Here is an 18,404-nt window from a genome sequence, read left to right on the forward strand (position 1 = left end):
CTCTGAGCTGGGTTCGCTAACTAAGGCAATCCTGTTTGAGCTGGCTTTTCTGGGAGCCTGGCTCTGTGCCTATCAACCACTCCTCCCTCCCTCCCGGGAATCCAGTGGGAACTTGAACTTGGAGGTGAGCTCCTCCTCTGCCCTCAGTGTCAGGCCTGCTCCATCCCTGGGCCCTAGGAGACCCTCCTACCCTCACCACACCCCACCCTCCACGAAGCTAAACATCGCTAGTGGATACTGGGCCCCTCCCAACCTCCAGAGCGGCTCTTGCTTAGTAAAGAGGGTCCTAAAAAAAAAACAAAAAACTATTTAGAGCCTTAATATATGAAGTGCCTTCTCTCCAAGCTGAGTTTCCCACTGTCAGATAAGTGCCGTCTTAACTGCATTTTTGTGAAGCAGCTGCAGTGGCACTCGATAGCTGATTATGTTAATCCTTCAGCGATATTCAAGAAAATATCTGCAGATTCTTCCTATAGGATAGTAATCAAGATTTGATTCAGGTATCAACCGCCCGACAGGCCTTCTAACTTACATGTTCTCAGTGTGCCACATATTGTATTTTTACTTCTCAGCACTGTACATTTTTCCTTGAGCTCCCCCCACCCACAGTGCACACAAAGATTTCCTTAGTCACAAAGGATTGAATAATTCACCTATGAAGAATCCTTTTAAAGCATCAGTGCGTGTCTTGAAAATTGCTTCCCCTCCTTGCTTTTTTTTTTTTAAACGGAACAAAGAAAAGTGTTAATCTTTTGATAATTGACTCTATTTTTACTGGAATTTCTCTTGTGATTATTTAATACATCCCCAGTCAGTTTCAAACACTGTCTTTTTTGGCACACATCCCCTAACCAGAGACGAGTTGTCCAAGCAGGGGGGCTGGGGCGGGTTGGTTGGCGGAAACAAAACCCTAACACAGTAATGAATGCAGCCCAAGCATACTATTTGCAAACGAAATTGACATTACTTACTTACACCAAGACACAAATGTACTTGTAGCTTCATTTACCACACAGAGCTCTTATGGAGAGTCTGTCTGCAAAGGGATAGAAAACTTCCTACTCTGATGGGGTGTATCAGTAGGGATTTTATTTGTGTCTTCCTGTAAATGCAGGAGAGCTCAGCTATTGATGGCTTTAATTCTACAGGCACCAGTGGTTTGTATTTAGCCTGAGAAATAACATTAAGCGAGCTTATCTGATGGGCCCCGGAAGGTTTAGCAGCGCTTCAGATGGACCGGGATACAGTTTGAATATATGCTCCTTCTGGAACCTCTCCCCTTTCTCACCGCCCCCTCCCCCGGCTCCTGCCTGCCTGTCTTTTCACAAATGCAGAGAATCCAACAGATGTACATCACTACCTTCATTATTTAGGCTAATGCTACACTATTGATTCAGCCCGTGCTGTCGAGGTTGTGAAAATCTGTATTAACACATGGGCTAAATGGAAAAATATTTATTTAATGCTTTTGTTTACTCTTCCTCCTGCTCCTGACCCTGGGAAACACTCAGGGACCCGGAGAGGCCCCAGCCGGGCTCTGTCTGGCTCCTTCCTGGGTTAATCACATTTCACACGTCCCCAGTTCTGGCAGATGCAGCACCTGAACTCCCCTTTGTCCCTCTCTGGATGAAAGTGTGAGGCTCCACAATTTCCCTCAGGCAGGAGAACAGTTTGCTCTCCTGCTGGAGGTGAAACTGACTCCGGGAGAAGGCGCAGCTGGGGCTTTTATCTCCCCTTCAGTAAGTACCCGGCGGCTGAGCTCTCTTTCACTTTGCATGAAAATAAGGTTGAGGTTGGAGCGGCTCCGTTTGGCTCTTCACCACGTTGCGGGGCAGGGGCAGGGGTGAAAAGAACCTCGGGGCCGCGGTTCACAGTGCAGGAATTAGGCTGGGAGCGGAGCCCGCTCCTTGGGAAGGAGGTAGCGAGCGCTCCCGACAGGGGCCGCGCTGGGCCGCGCCAGCATCTGCAAGCGAACGAATCGTGCTTTGCAGGAGCGAAAGCGCTGGCACAGCTGTGAGCGCTGCAGGGACTGCCTTAAGGGTGGGAGGTGGAAGGGACAGGGCTGCGACAGGAACTTGCGGAGCGCAGACGATCGGAAGCGCGCTGCTCACCTTGGACAGCTCCGCGATTTCTCCGAGAGCCTTTTCTCTCCCCTGTCCCTTCCCACTGTTTTCAACACTGGTAGCCGGCTGACCCTTGCTCTCCACGGGACGGCCTGCTGCGAAATCAGTAGCCGTTCTCTGTGGGGCTGAAGTCAGCAGATCCGTTAGGTTGACTAATGGTGATGGAAAGCTCGCTGGCCACTGGTTAAGGTGACATTTATATTTGGACACCCTATTATTACTGGCAGGCCCCCGGGTTGCTTGGGAAATGTTCTGGGAGCTGGGGCTGCGGAGCACCTCTCCGGGAGGGTGGCAGGGGTGAGAGACGAGCCATGACAGGGACCGAGCCCAAGTGGCAGCCTCGCGTTGGAGGCTGTGCCGAGTGGCAGCCGCTCGCAGGCGCCTGGCAGCGGAAGGCCATGTCCTAAGGTGTTCTGCCGACATCCACCAGAGCAGCTGGCGCCTGGTGGCAGGCAGATGGTGTTGGATCCCCCAAGTGTCACTGTCTAGCGAGATGCCATGTCCACTGATTAAAAATAATTAAACATTCCTTCCTCCAGTGAAGGAGAGTGGCACGCACGCCAGGCAGGGTGGTTGACAATGGCATTACGCAGCAAGACATGGCAGGGGCAGTGAGCGCCCAGGGTAGCAGGTGCGCCTGGCTTGGAGAAGGTGGAGTGGGAGTGGGGCGCCTGGTTTAGCAGTGACAGCAGGAAGAGTTTAGTGAGGATGCATATGCATGAGAGAGGCATGAACAGGATCATACTGGATGACTGTCTACTGCTCAGACTAGTTTATGGAGAACATTTTCCAATTTCTGAATGAGCATAACACGCTTGACGTATATGACCTGGTGCAGGTCTCCATGCTCCGTGTGGCGGACAGCGTATGCTAATGGATGATGTTGTCCATGTCCTCTTTGTCCTTACTTTAGTTGAATTTACCCACTTTGTTTCTCCATATGTGCATCTGTTTTTTTTTTTTTCTTCTGCAGTAAGGAGCCCTGGAAAGAATTTGAAAAAAGAGTTGAAAATACTGACATTTCTCAGTTGTATTTTCATGTTCGATGACTCAGCTGTATTGTCATGAATGGGACCACTTTCCAAATCTACCCAGGCTCCTGAGTACCCAGACCCTGTCCCCTTCCCCACACCCTATTCTCATCCCTCACACCACCCCTTCCCTTTCACAAACAAGTATGTTGTCAGAGATCTCCTGAAAAGGCAGGCCACTGTACCGTGTATTTGTCAATTGGTTTGAATTTGTACGTTGCTAACGTGTTCTCCCAAGTTTAGAAGACATATGGAAGATTTCAGTGTGGATTGAATACATTTGACTTCAGGCCATTTGAAACATTCTAATTTCCTGGTGGCTCTAAAAGGAAGTTTCTCCTTCCTCGTACTTACTTGTGTTTGAAAGCATCAGTATTTATTGGATAAATATCTGTTGTATGAGTTCTACATGTCACGCCATTGTTGAGAGCAGGGTGGTGCCATATATACATGAAAGAAAGAGTAAATTCTTGTAACTCTGATTTGACTCATTGAGGAGGAAGACTGAGGGGTTTGGGATTGAAGGAATGATCACAGTATGATAGTGTTGCTGAGGGAAGTGAGGTATAGACTGGCTTTTGAAATTTGGGGTTGCACACATACTTGTGGTGAAGAATAGGAATGTTTCCCAAGGATGGAGGCGAGATCTCAGCAAAGGCACAGAGAAAGGAAGGAGTGAACAAGAAAGTTTGACTTAGTTAATGGAGAGAGCCCACATTTTTAGAAGGAGATCAGAAAGAAAGCACTTCCTTGAATATTACCTTAATAAGCACATCTGTTTGTTCAATAAGTCATTCTTTACAGCACTTTCTGCTGACAGGAGACCCTAGAATGCTGAAAGCTTAGAATTCCCTTGTGGTGAGCTCTGGAATTTGGCTCTCTCAGCATCCATTCTGGTTTGCGCCCTAGTTCGACTCTTAAATCACAAAAGCTTGGGAAAACAGAACTTAAAATTCCCCAAGTCCCTTGTAACTAAGGTTTTTAACACATGATCTAACTTCCACTGAATAGACGTCCCCTTGTGAGATGTGGACGTGGAGATGAAATCCAAGAGGCAGCAGACACTGGAGGTGAGGCCTGCTCACCAGGTGTGCCCAGTGACGGAGGCATCTGGTCCTGTAGCGAAGCCTGGATGGAACTTCTGGAGTTAGTCCCAAGTGGCCTCCATGCTGAGCAGTTGTCAGCAGTGGTCTTTTTCTAGAGCAGTCCTCAGTGATTGGATGTTTTTCCAGGCTGCTCTGTTTCTGATAGTGAATCATCTAAGCCTGATTTTCTGGTTCTACTTGAGATTTTGTAAGTTATCTAATACTAAAACTTCTACTAAAACTTTTTAAATTGTATTTTTTATTGAGGTGCAGTTGATTTACAATGTTAGTTTCACTAAAACTTTTTTAAACCTTATATTAGGTGAATTTTGTTGCCTACAAATAAGGACACTGGTTACTATAGTTCCCTTATGATTGTTCCTTCTACGTGGTTCCAGCTAAATGAAGAAATCGTAAGATACATACAGGTGATCATGTGACACCCCACCCCACCTTGGACACCATTGAGTGGATCAGGGTAGGGTGTCTGATCCAAAGGGGTAAATTGGTTGACTAGTAGCCTAAGAGGTGACCTTAAATGAGATCTTTGCCAAATAGGCCGAATAATTACATACCGGATCCTCTTCATCAAGAGTGTCAACCACAAATATGAAAAAGTCAGATGACATACAGGAAAGGAAATATGAAAGACATACAGAAAAAGAAAGCAGACAGTAAATCCACGTGTAACAAGAAACAGAAGCATGTGCAGAATATCGTGATCTTGGTTAACAGTCGCAGGATTAGTGAAAGAATGTTAATGGTTTTAAGGGTATGTCGAAATGACACCTGCTATACCCAACTTCCCCTTCTAGATGATTCTGCCTTGACCGTCGCTTCCGGCTTCAGGAAGCAGGGCTGGTCCTTTCTTTGCTCAGAGTGATCCATAAAACTGGACCAAGGAGCCCATTTGCAGGCTAGCGGGTAATTCATGAGATCACTGGTATGGGCGTCGCAGCCCAACAACCAGTAGGAACCTTAGCCAAACCCATCAGCCCAGTTTATTTTGAGTTGGGTTGGCAAGTCAGTAACGAGAGGAGAATAAAACAGACATGAAGCAAAAGCAGAGATTCACGAGAGAGAGCGAACCAGTGGAGCTGATTCCCAGGTAGGCTCACTTTGGCCTGGATTTTTCCCTCCCGTCCGCATAGACCTCTAGGATTGACAGTCCCCTCTGTGCCCCTGTGCCTAGGGTGGTACGAAGGAGCCTGCTCTTCTGAGGAGGTTTCCAAGCACATGACCTCAGCCTGAAGAGACGACCTGATTTACAGAGTGGCACTGGGTCCTGAGTAACCATCTAGTCCCCAGAATCATTTGGCTCAGCAAGGCCAGCTCCACTGTGCCTTCTCTTCCGACAAATTGCTTGTTCAACTTTCTGCATTTTTATTTGCCTTTTTTTTTTTTAAATTTCTGCTTTTTTGAGACCTGGCTACCCAACAGAGAGATTCTTGCTCTTTTATCAAGAAAATACCTGAGGTTCTGCTCCCACCTCACTCACAGCACATAAGATACCTTGAGCAATTGTTTCTTGTATCCTCAGGACCCCAGGTAACAGAATACATTCAACTTAAAAAAAATATATATAGATGATCATTCTTCTGCCCTGCTCTCTTGGAAATTTCAGAAATAGGAAGAAGAGCAAGGGCCAACGCCTTGACCTTGGATTTAGAAACGTGTGAAATGACTTGATTTTCATTTTTAAACATTGAAATACAGGTGAATAACCCTTGGAAACAGAATGTTGCCCAACTAATATGTGGGCCACTATGTAAGTCACCCCTTAAATGTAAGGTGTGATTGCCACGCCTTCTGAATAAGAGCTGGCAGCTAACGTTACCATCAACAGAAACCACACGAGCAGATCTCCACATGAGAGTGGTAATGTACCCTTAAATTAAACTATTTTGGCCTTTTTGAAAGTCAAACCATTTTTAGTAAGTGCTTTCTGAAGCCTCATTATTATTATGACTAGTACTAATTTATACATATATAATGCATTCTGCCTTTTTGTACTCTGAAAATTATACTTCAGAATCACTTTACCCACCTGGAGAGAGGCATAGCGGCTGTTCCACAGCACTCAGCAGTGTCTCAGACCTGGCAGCGCACAGAGGAAATGGACGTAAATATGCCACTTACCACAGAGATGTGGAACACCCTTTCCAAAGGGAGGTTGGCTTTGACAGTGGGGTCCAGCTCTTTGGGAGGCCTGTATTTCTTCATTCTCACCAATCGTTCATCCTGGCCTAGTTGGGTGCAGAAAAACACCCACCTTTGGCTGAACATTAGAATCTCCTGGGGAACTTAAAAGCCATCTATGCCGAGGTCTCACCCCAGCCAAACAGAATTATCTCTGCAGGTGAGGCCTGGGCATAAGTGCTTTAAACTTCACAGATTACATCAATGGATGACTAAATCTGAGAATCACTGGACTACAATGTTCATTTTCAAATTTTAGTTTCTATCATGTTCACTGGGGAAGAGCCTACTCACAGCCGCTGAATCCGGTGGCCCTGATGCCACCATAAAGCCTGCAAACCACAGAGTTACACAGAATGAGTTTGGCTCTTTTTCCCCAAGGCCTCCGTCCCCAGTCTATCCCAATATCCTGCTCCAGCCCTGGCAGTAACCACCATTATATGTCCTGGTTACCATGCAACAATGTTCATTGGAATGATAACATATCAGACTAATTAGTCATTCTGAGAGTATTCTTAGCACAGAGCAGGGCCCCGATGGAGTGGACAAAGGCTGGGTAAATTTCGCAGATAATAAGACGATTCTAACGCTCTCTTCTCCCGTGTCCATCAGATTCATAAGGCATCCAGCCACCGCTGTCCACCACAATCAAACACTGAGTCATAGGGCCCCTGGCAAAACATCAAAAAGAATGGTTATTTACCAAGAGCCTACGCCAGTCCTGGAGCACTGATGGCATTATCTCATCCCACACTTACTGTCGCTTCATGAGATGTGTGTAATTATTTTTGGTACCCGGATGAGAAATCTGAACTTCAGAGAAAGTAAGCGCCTATCTGAGGGCCTATAACCAGTGAGTGGCTTAGTGAAGGTCAGACCTCAAGCCCTTAGATCAAGGCTGCTGTCTTGACTTCCGTAGACTTGTCTTACATTGGCAGATATTTTAAATAGAGAAGGAATCTGGGTTCAGAACTTTGAAGGACTGTCATGTAACAGACCTAGTCTGTGTTGCTGCAAAGAATAGAATATAGCTTAGTCAGGAGAGGTTCAAGAGAGACATATTTCACCTCAATATATTATAACTAATCTTAATTAAAATGCTACTGATAGCTATTTCTTGAACACTGCGTGGCCAGCACTGAATTAGTGCGTCTCATCTCATCGTGGTAACAACCTGCACTGACACAGGTGCTGTTATTAACCCTATTTTATAGGTCGGCAAACTGAGTCTCAGAGAAATGAAAGAACTTGGCAAAGGGCGTAGAACCCACGCTTGGTGGCTGCAGTGGCGGAATCAGATGCAGCGTGAAAGAGAAATAGAGCTTAATCCAAGCTCTTCGTGAGCTTCCTATCGGTCACTGGACACACTTGAGGGAGGATGGAGGGCCATTAACCATTCTGGCTTCACCTCCTTGCTGCCTCCCTCAGGTCCCGCACATAGGTGACTGGACTGAGGTTGGCTATCTTCCCCAGGAGTTTGGAATTCACATTGAGAATGAGTTAATCTCTCTGAAATGTGTGAATTTGGTTGCCGTGGGTGCCTTCTTCCAATTACCATATAGGCTGAGTATTCCTGCGATGGGTCCCCCCTTTTTAAATCTAGCCAGCTCAAAGCGACTTCTGCTTGAACCAGTCCATAGGTGCATGGATGTCATGAAACACAAAACTAAAACTAAATATAAGTATGGTGGCACCTTGTCATAGGCTCAGGTCAAAGTGGCCGCCAGCTCACAACAGTGTCAGCCTTATCTACTCTTTCTGGTAACAAGCCCCGCTACCCTAAACACTGGGATCATAGTAATTTAACCCTCCCGACCTTGGTGATCAGTCCAAGAAGTGGATACATTGCCTGGGTTGGGCAATCCTTCGCCAAGAATTTTTAAAACAGCACTCCTGGCTCAGGTTATGACAATGAAAGGTCATAATTCCGTGCTTGCTTCCAACTCTGTTCTCTACCACGAGGAGAAAGCCCGTCCACGGTAAGCTGTACGTGTAGGGGAGCAGAAGGGAGAGATGGTGGGAGACGGATGGAGGGTGAGGGGGGAGTAGGCAGGGGGAGAGCAAGAGTCTGAGAACACTAACTCCACTGGAGGTGGCCGCCCAGATGGAGAGAACGGGCCAGCAGAACTGGCCGCTGTGCTCTGGTAGCTCCTGGTTCCCCAGGGCGCCGTCCCCGGTTTCTGACCTCACACCAGTTCTCTGGCGTCTTCTTCCCAGGCTGCTGAGTCCTTTTCACACCCTACTCTTGGATCTTGATTTTTCATGTCACTTTCACAAATGATTTTCCTTACGATTCCTTGCAAAGGAAGTTCTGTCACTTTGTTTGTGACCCAGACTGCTGTGGCCTGGGAGAGCTATCCTATTCAGAGAGTCCAGCAGCGTTCGGGCCCCTCAGCAAGTGGGGCATCCGAGAAAGGGTTCCCTCCATTCGTGTTCACTCCGGGAGCAGGCGGGATCATTCTGTGAGCTGGGGAGCAGGCAGGGCAGGAAACGTGATGGCGGGACCCAGGGGCATAGAAGAGGCACCTGCCCTCCTCGCCCACCTTGACGCTTGGCTCTAATATCCTGCTGCAGAAGCTTCCAATCCACTCACTCAGGGTTTCCAACCTTTCCCGTGAGAGTACACCCAGACGAACAGGAGAACGAGTGACCCTCAGTTCCTGCCTCTGCAGGTCAGATTTTTTTCCCCAAACCCTGTGTTTCATTTCAAAAATTCTTATCGAACTTTTTGTACATAATATGTCTACATCTGCTTTATGATGAAAAGAATGTTCTTTTCTGCTATTTACGAGTAGGATTTGTGGGTCAGCATTTATGTCATGTTTACTTTATGACCAGTGTGCCCCCGACAGGCCAAAGCTCAACTTGGAGATGACATGCAACTGTTTAATTTACCTTGTGCTGAATATCCTTTTAAAATGCTAAGTTTCTGGAGGACTCGCCATAGTAAGCCATTAACACCTTAGCCTAAAGCTGCTTTTATCTTCTAAAATAATTTTTGCATTTATCCAAATAGTGTATGCATACCATTAAAAGTATGAGCTACCAAGAAGGTCCCTAGGCCTTCTCTGCTAAGGGTTTTCCTAAGGCAGTTCTGTTGATTCTACTAAATAAAAAGCTCTTGAAACTATTCCCCTGTAACGGGGTGGCCGCACATCCTGGGCAGTCTTGATTTATGTCTTATCCCCTGTATACATTATTATTATTATTATTTCACTCCCAAGTATCTTGATTTGGATGTCAAATTTCATGGTCACCGTACCTACCCAGAGGCTGCTACTTTTGACGCTGTTCGTGTTTGTTTTCTAGCAGTAACCTCCATCTCTTAAAATTTATGGTCGTGTCCTTGTTTCTCGATAGTGTATCTAATTTAGACTTTTCCCACTGACTTCCTGCTATCATGATTAAGTATTTAGCTCACACAGATCCCCGTCTCTTTTTCCTCACTCCCTTTAAATAAACACATCGCTCTTTAGCTCCTCTGCCGATTACCTCTGTACCTGTATTTGTTGTTCCATTAATTGTAGGTAATTTCTCTTGACTTTCTAGTTCATAAGGTAAAGATACCAGCGCCTCCCCAACGTTCTCTACCTGCTTTCTCCCTTTCGCCCCGATCCTGCCCTTTTACTTTTAGAGTGTCAAAGTGGATAACGTCTAGGTCCTGTCCTCTAACCAAATTTAATCTACAGGATGACTCTGAGTGTTGAAGATCGGTTGGTAGCATTTGTCCTATTCTGTCCATGTATTTATTCACTGCTGAGTAAGACAGCCATATGCTGTGATTCACTCCTTTAGTTTTAATAGCAACCCTGAACTAGGGGACTATCACAGAGAAGAAAACTGAGGCACAGAAAGGTTAAGTCTTGCCCACGGCCAGGCAGTTATTAGCCGGAGTCAAATGTGCACGCAGCAGCTGGTCCCAGAGCCAGCGCTCATTTTGTCTCCCTCCTGGGACGCTGCTCAGTGGCTAAGATGTCTTCATGCCCCGCTTTTCCTCCGAATCCAATATTGTGCGTGGAAAGTCGGATACCAGCCTGCTTGTTGCTCCTTTATCAGTGTACTTTTCTCTTCCAATCTCCTCTCCTATCCCATGGGCTGCTTCAGACGTTCTCTTTTTTGTTAGTATTTTGGAATTTCACAATAAATTGTCTAAGTATGGGTCTCTTTTTCATTCACTGGTCATTGTCACTAAGTCCTTTGAATTGGAAGATTCATATCCAGCTTTTACTCTGGGATGTATTTTTGACTCTTCTCAGTGAAGGTTTCTTGCCCTCCACTTCCTCTTGCGTCTCTGGAATTCTTATTAATCACATGTTAAATATACCATGACTCTTACATCTCTTATCTTTTATCATATTGTCTCCTCATTTTCTCATTTATTTTAAGTCCAGAAATAGTCGCTGGACACTGTATATTTTAGTGAAGGACACAGAAAATAGAGAAGTAAGTAAACAAATAATCTGATTTCAGAAAAAGGTAACTATAGAGAAAATGAAGCACAGTGTTTGAAGTTCCTTCTTTGTTTTATCAACTGTGAGGTTTCCTACAACTTATCCATCACTCTATGGAATATTTTGTTTTGATAATCAATTTATTCTTCCTGTACTTTTTTCAAAGATACCTATTTTTGTTTTATGAATGTAACGTATTCTTGAATATCGTGATGGCAAATCTCTGAGGATAAAAACTAAGGTATAATGAAACCTCTTTTTCATCCCCAAATCATCTTTGCTTGCTCTGTTTTTTGTTTGTTTGTTTGTTTTTTGTCCTTTTATTTATTTATTTTTTGGTATTTCTTTGTCATATTTCTGGCTTTTCTCAAATGTCTTGGCTTTCTATTCATATTTAAGAAAAAGGCTACAGAAAGGCTGCCTAAGGGCTCTGTGTGTGGTCAGGGATTGTCACCTGGCAGACCACACTGGAGAGTCAGCATAAGTGCCAGGATGACCAAGAATTTTATCTGGGACACTGGAGCTCATGTCCACCACCCTAAATCTTTTCAAGTTATTTGTTCAATTTATTTCAAGAATGTCCCTGAGTTTTATGATGACTGGGGTAGAATTGTGTGGCTTTGAATCACTTTGCGTACGTAGACAAGGAAGTGAGGTCAGAAGTGGTTCCACTCCAAGTTACCCCCCGTTCTCTGTGCCTCTTCTGACTCCTGCCCTCCGCTGTCACTGCCACCTCTCCGCATCAAGCCTCAGAAGGATTCTCTTCCCTGTGCCTTCACATCAAGGAACTGCAGCTTCCTTCACTCTGTTTCCAAGTTCCCAGCTTCCAGTACATTCGAAAAATCTCTCATCTTCTTACGGCCTCCCGCTTTTGTTAACTTTCCCTTGACCACAGGTGTATCGGGATTTCAGGAGCTTTAGGATAAAAATATACCTGCTCAGCTTACCATCAAACTCTCATAAATATTTTTAAAGACGATATTCTGAGGGTGGGCTTTATGAGTACAGAAACATGATGGAATCATCCTGGGAGAGGACGATGGGATGGAAAAAAGATAGAAAGTCAGATCTGAAGAAAGACTGAGAAGGGTAAGCTGGTTTTAAAGGGGCTTCACGGTTGCCGAAGAGTTAACTGAAATGGACTGAATTGTGTCCCCCACCCCAAATCATATGTTGAAGCCCTAATCCCCAGTGTGATTGTATCTTGAGATAGGGTCTTTAGGAGGTAATTAAGGTTAAATGAGGTCATGCCAGTAGGGCACTAATCTTATAGGACTGTTGGCCTTATAAGAAGAAGAGAGGAAGGTCTCTCTCTTTCACTCCATCATGTGAGGATACAGGGAGAAGGCGGCCATCTGCAAGCCAGGGACTGCATAGCCTGGCACCTTGATCTTGGATTTCTTATCCTCCAGTTCCATTAGAAAATACATTTTTGTTGCTTAAGCCACCCAGTCCATGATATTGTGTTATGGCAGCCGGAGCTGACAAATACACCAATGATTAGCACAGAGCCCCAGGGAGAAGGCACAAGAGGAGTTGCTGATGTTTGCTGAGTGTCAGGGTACTCTTACAGCATTGAACTTGAGCCAGGAGACCTGCTGAACAAAATTCTGGCTCTGCCATTAACCGGAGTGACTTTAGGCAATCACTTAATGCAGTGGGCCACAATTTTCTAATGTATAGAATGGAGTTAATAATTCCTATTCCTCGAGTCTTGGTGTGAGTATTACATCCATTATATTTTACCATGATCATTTATTGTACCTCGTCGTTTATTCACAGTTGGTTTCCTTGACTGATCTATAACCTTGGCGGTTGAGTCTGTGGGCTACAAAAGGCAGATGTGAATTAACAGTCATGGTGCTTGGCATTCAGGAGGTGCTCACTAAATTCAAATGTGAAGTCTGTGTGTGACCAGCTGGTTATCAAATCTATGGCTTTCTGATTGTGGTATCCCGCCGGCAAGGCTCATGGAGATCTTGGAAGCAGCCATTCTTTGGAAAGCTTCAAGGTCCTGCTGCTGTTTTGCTGTTGGCCAGTCCCCGTGCACAGCGCAGCACCACCAGCTTTACCACACAACTCAGCCTTCTGCCTTGCTGGGAACCCCTCTCTCTAATAGTTAACCTTTTTAATCAAAATAATCTGGTTAATATTTATGTCTTCCTTTCTAGACTGAGATCTTCTCAAGGGCATGAACTTTATCTGAATTGTTTTTCTTCCCAGCATTTAACAGTAGGCATTCAGCATACATTTGTTTCACTGGGAGTTCTTATCTGGGAGACTTTGGGCTTCTGCCTTCCATCAGCTTGTCTTTAGAACCGTCTGAGGTCCTCCTGTGCTCATCCATCTTTCTGCGTATGTCTAGGGCCAAGCGTCTCATATCTAATTGTAGTGACTTTAGTGAGATCAGACTGTGTGACTCTAGGGCCATGTTGCTGCCATTTTCAACTTTACATTTGATGTGAATTATGGCACAAGGGGGGATGCTGATGAAGTTGGTGAAGAAGCTATATGTGTCATGCATGGCAGCATCCAGTCCCATTGCCATAGACCATACAGAACACGACTTCTCTGCGGTTGACTTTTAATCTGAGTCTGGAGATGAAAGCCACGTTGACACTTTGCTTTGTCAGCCTTTCTCCCAGAGGACATCCTGGTCTAGTGATACAATTTTCCACTTTGAATGTAACATGCAATCTGTCATTGCTCTCTGAAGGGTGAGAGTTGTAGCAACAATTTCACATCTCTATTTCCAACAGTGGTACCGGGTCTCTTTAGTGCTAAGTAGCACATGGTGTGAGCTTCTTAGATAGTCAGACCACAGTACTGTACAGAGTCTGCAAGGTGGTTTAGAATTTACCAGTTTGTCTGTGGTGTTTATGGTTTCAGAGCATTACAGATAACCGTAATAAATTAAACTCCTTTTCATTTGGATTCCTTTATTCATCAAACATTTATCAAGGAACTTCTCTGTCTGGTGAAGCTACATCTCTAACTTTCTCATACTCAAGTTTTAGCTAATGATGCTCCTAAGCTACTAAGCCAAAAAAATGGAATTATATGTGCTGATTCTAATATTAGCTTCTAGGTAGTTTGCTGCATAGTAATACTGATATGTTGTATATATATACACATATATGTGTATACACAAATACATGTGTGTATGTGGGTATTGCTAATACTAATATCTCACAAAAGTGAGTGGTTTTTTTTTTTTGATTAATAAAGTACTTTAGCACTGTGAAAAAAAAACTAATTTGATCATCAGTAGCTCTGAAAAGTGTTCAGGATATGCATGGCACTTCCACATGTCTGAAGTAGGTTTCAGGGTAGATAAATAAATTGCCCAAGGCTACAGCACCAGCAAAATGGACAGATTGATGACTAAGGGGGTCTTCTTTTTACTTAAGGCCTTTGTCCTCAAGGAGTTTATGGCTTCGATATTGTTAAAGGAATGCATGCACACACTAACGAGTTAACACTGCCTGCTGGTGTGTATCTATGTGCTTGCTGCAAAGCAAAGGCAATGCTTTCAAAGACAGAGTAGCACTGGCTGGACTAATTGAAGAGCTTCGTGTTGAAGTGGTAGATCATAGAGGAGAGATATACTCAGGAGTGAGGGAATGAAATTGGATAGATTTTTGGATAAATTGGAGAAGACGAAGTGTGCAGTTGTAAATTTCAGGTTGAGAACTATGGGACTTTATTCTGTAATTAGCAGCGACACTTTAAATTATATGAGTAGGTAAGTAGCTTGTCATAATAAGCAGTTTCTCCATAATGTTTTGAAGAAAGGATTAGAGTAAGAAGATTCTGGAGATTTTGAGTTTTATTATATTGGAGAGTGGTGGCAATATTGTGCTGGTTAGTTCCTCAACTTCCCTGTCTTCCCTTTATCCACAACTGGGACACCGGGACCTACTGTGTCTGTCAAGCTCTGTGTGGCTCCAGTGCAAGGCTGCGCCTCGGGTCCGCCCCCTTTGAGGGCATCCACTCCTGGGCAGTGAACCAGAGCAAGCCTCTCTCTGCCAGGAATATGGCCGTGCCATAGACTCTGTCCATACGTGCCAGGACGGCATCAAGTCTCAGTGTCTTGAAGAGCTGCTCTGAGCATCCAGCCTAATTCACTAGCTGATAGGTTCTAAATCTACCAGTACTGACAAAATCTGACAAGTACACAAGCTTGAACACATTTCTGGTAGGTCTTGATTAAAATGAATCCTAGCAGGAAGTTTTTAAAATTTAATATTTCAGGATTTCCTCCATATTACTTCAGTCAGCTTAATTTGCTCTTTTCTCCTTAACGATAACAATCTAATGTTCTTAAACACTGAGGGCTTTTGTGTTCCATTCATTTGTTGATGAGCAATCAGAGCATATATTTAAGTGGTCCCTTTTAGTTTTTCTTGGGAGCTTCAATTGGTAGAGATCACTTGTACCAGATGGAGATGTGGCTAGGAGAAGGGAGCTCAAGCGAATAATGATAAAATTACAGTCCTGGCTGATACGTACTGAAATTGACTCATGTAGGAAGGACCTGTTTGCAGGCTTCAGAAAAAGAAATGATGTTTGGTTTACATGGGGAAGGATGGCGTAAACTGTGGAGGTGATAGAGGACCACGGGCTTAGGTCAACGGTGCTCTCAGGTTGGATTTTAGAGATCACTCAGGATCGTGTGGAGTAAAGCAGGTAGGAGGAATGAGGAGGGGGCCTGGAGGCAGGAAACCAATTAAGGCCTGAGTTAGGGTTCTCCAGAGAAACAGAACTAATAGGATAAGATGAGTGTGTGTGTGGGTGTGGGTGTGTGGGTGTGTGTGTGTGTGTACACAGGGTAGGCCAGCAGGCTGGAGACCCAGAGAAGAGCTGATGCTACAACTTAAATCCCAAGATATTCTGGAGGCAGATTTCCTCCTTTTTAGGAGAACCTCAGTCTTTTTTCTCTTAAGACCTTCAACTGATATGATGAGGTCCACCCACACTATGGAGGTTAATCTGTTAATCACAGCATTACTGATATGAATGTGAATCTCATCCAAAACTACTTTCACAGCAACACCCAGACTGGTGTTCAACCAAACAGCTGGACATGTAGCCTAGCTGTGTTGATGCAAAAAAATCGACCATCACAGAAGCCAATGAAATCTCATCTTCCAGGTGGGAGAAGAGGAAGAATTACAGCAGAAGTTAAGTGGGTGGACTTGCTGAGCAATGGGATGCATGTTGTTAGAGGGCGCCATCTGAACATCTGGGGCATGGATGCCTAAAATAGATGTGGTCCTGCCAATTCATCCATAGAGGTGGGCTGGCATCCCTTCTCCCTTCCTCCTTAGTTCACTTATTTTACCCATTTATTGAGCAACAGTGCACCAGGCACTCTGCTGGGAAAGGGGGACACAAAGGTTGATGGAACACATCGTTCAACTTAGAAAGTCTCCCAGTCTGTTCATAGCTCTGCCCTGCAGATTTGTAGACAAGGCTAAGAGCCACTTCAAACGTTTAGTCCATTTTTCATGTCATCCAGGCCTTTCCTGGAAATGAGGACAAATATGCATGGCAAAAAACCCCAAAAAAAACAAAAAAGAAAACAAAATTTCTTAACCTTGTTTATGTTGCTTCTTGTACTTTTCCTCATTTCTGACGGGGGTGAGGCCAGCTTTTCTCTGCTCTTAGTGAGTCCGTCATACACTCATTTAGTCCGGCAGAAAAGCCTAGGACGTAGTCTGCCCCAGCATTACCTCTCCACATCAGACACAAAAAACAGGCTTCCTCACTTCAACAAGTGTCATGATGGTGGATTCTATACATTTCCTGAAAAACCCCACAAACTCTTTTGTCCTGGACCCCAAGACACTGGCAGAAGTTGCAATCAGAATGACAAGAATAGAAGCCAGAAAAAAAAAAAAAAAAAAAAGAGGCTTCTCTGAGGAAAGATATACCTTCCAATGGTTAGTATGATGTTATATGGGATTCCACATCGGGTTTTTCCACATTTATCATGCCAATGAAACATGCACCTGTTCGCTTTCCATCACAAGCCGTATTTCTCATCTGTCTTGTTTGACCTTGTCACAAGACATTTCCCTTTTAGCACTCACTTGGATTTTTGTTCTGAGTGTAAGTTGGAAGTGATTGCAAAGGAAGGAGATTTCTTTTGACATCTTGTGTATGACCCATTTATCTCCTTATAGAGTCTGGGGAAGTATTGGAGGGTAGTAGGAGAGAATAAGAAATATTTCTTCAAGTAATAGGACTCCAGTTTCATCTTAGGTCTGTCTTAGTGACTTTAGCCAAAGAATATGCTATAATTACGTGGGTGTTTGGATCTGGAGATGTGGGACACCTGCGGGAGGCGGGGAACAGAGTAAGAGAAAAACCATTTCTTAGATTCCTAGGTACCAGCCTCTTTTTATTCTGTTACTTATTTTTATTATGGAAATTTCAAATGTATAAGAAAGTAGACAGAAGACTACAAAACCTTTGTGTACCCATCACCTGGCTTCAACAACCATCAACAAAGGGACAAAAATGTTTCATCAATACCTTCCTCTCCCAAACCCCTTTGGATTATTTTGAAACAAATTCTTGATACACCATTTCATGTAAAAATACTTCAATATGTATATCCCTAAAAGGTAAGTATTTTTTATAATATAACTATTATCACACCTAAAACACACCTTCTTTTTTCTTTATTGAAGTATAGTTGGTTTACAAGGATGTGTTAGTTTCTGGTGTACAGCAAAGTGATTCAGTCATATATATGTATATATACATATTCTTTTTCATTATAGGTTATTACAAGATACTGAATATAGTTCCTTAATTTCTTAATATCCTTAACTATCCAGTCAATACTCAGATTTGCTGGATTAAAGCATTTGCTCAAATCAGAGTCTAAACTAGGTCTGGATAGATCATAGAGTTGATATTTCTTAAGTACCTTTAAATTTAACCTCTTACTTTTTTGAACCTTTCAACTTACATATTGAAGAAACTGAGTCATTTGTCCCAAAGAGCTACTCATATTCTTGATATGCTAATCGAATCTTATAACGTCACATAACATATTTCTCTGTCTTTCCTCCCCCTTAATCTATATTCTGGCAACCTAGAGATCTAGACAAGATGTTCAGGTTTGGGTTAGATTATTTTGACAGGAAGGCTTCATAGGTGGTTTGGGGAATGTTCTAGTGCGTCACGTCAGGAGGCACATACCATCTCCTTGCCTCTCTTTGGGTGATGTTAAGATGGATCAGGGTGGTTAGGTGTTCGAATGGCCCATTATTGTCCAATTCCCTGTTTAGCAATGGTTGAGGATCATTGCCTAGAGCTAGGTTATTTTTTCTCATTAGGGGTTGCAAAATGATTATATTGTATGTTTACCATTCCTTCTTTGGTCAGTGGGAGACTTTTGGTTGATTCCAAAGACTTTTTGACAAAACCAGAATTTTTAACATAAAATAAAGGGTTAAGTATTTGTAAAAGATGGAAGCAAAATTCAGCATTGTCACACTG

General features: G+C 43.9%; 1 long non-coding RNA gene across 2 annotated transcripts in view; it reads left to right on the forward strand.

The window, feature by feature from the left end:
* The first annotated feature begins 1,583 nt into the window (after positions 1-1,583).
* The window catches only part of LOC141579562 (uncharacterized), a 51,488-nt gene continuing 34,667 nt past the window's right edge, over positions 1,584-18,404 (forward strand). For both annotated transcript variants that reach the window (XR_012511154.1, XR_012511157.1), the window contains exon 1: positions 1,584-1,739. This is a non-coding gene — a long non-coding RNA (uncharacterized LOC141579562). The remainder of the gene's footprint in view (positions 1,740-18,404) is intronic.

This window comes from Camelus bactrianus, chromosome 13 (genome assembly GCF_048773025.1).
Source record: "Camelus bactrianus isolate YW-2024 breed Bactrian camel chromosome 13, ASM4877302v1, whole genome shotgun sequence".
In the NCBI taxonomy this organism is placed as follows: domain Eukaryota; kingdom Metazoa; phylum Chordata; class Mammalia; order Artiodactyla; family Camelidae; genus Camelus; species Camelus bactrianus.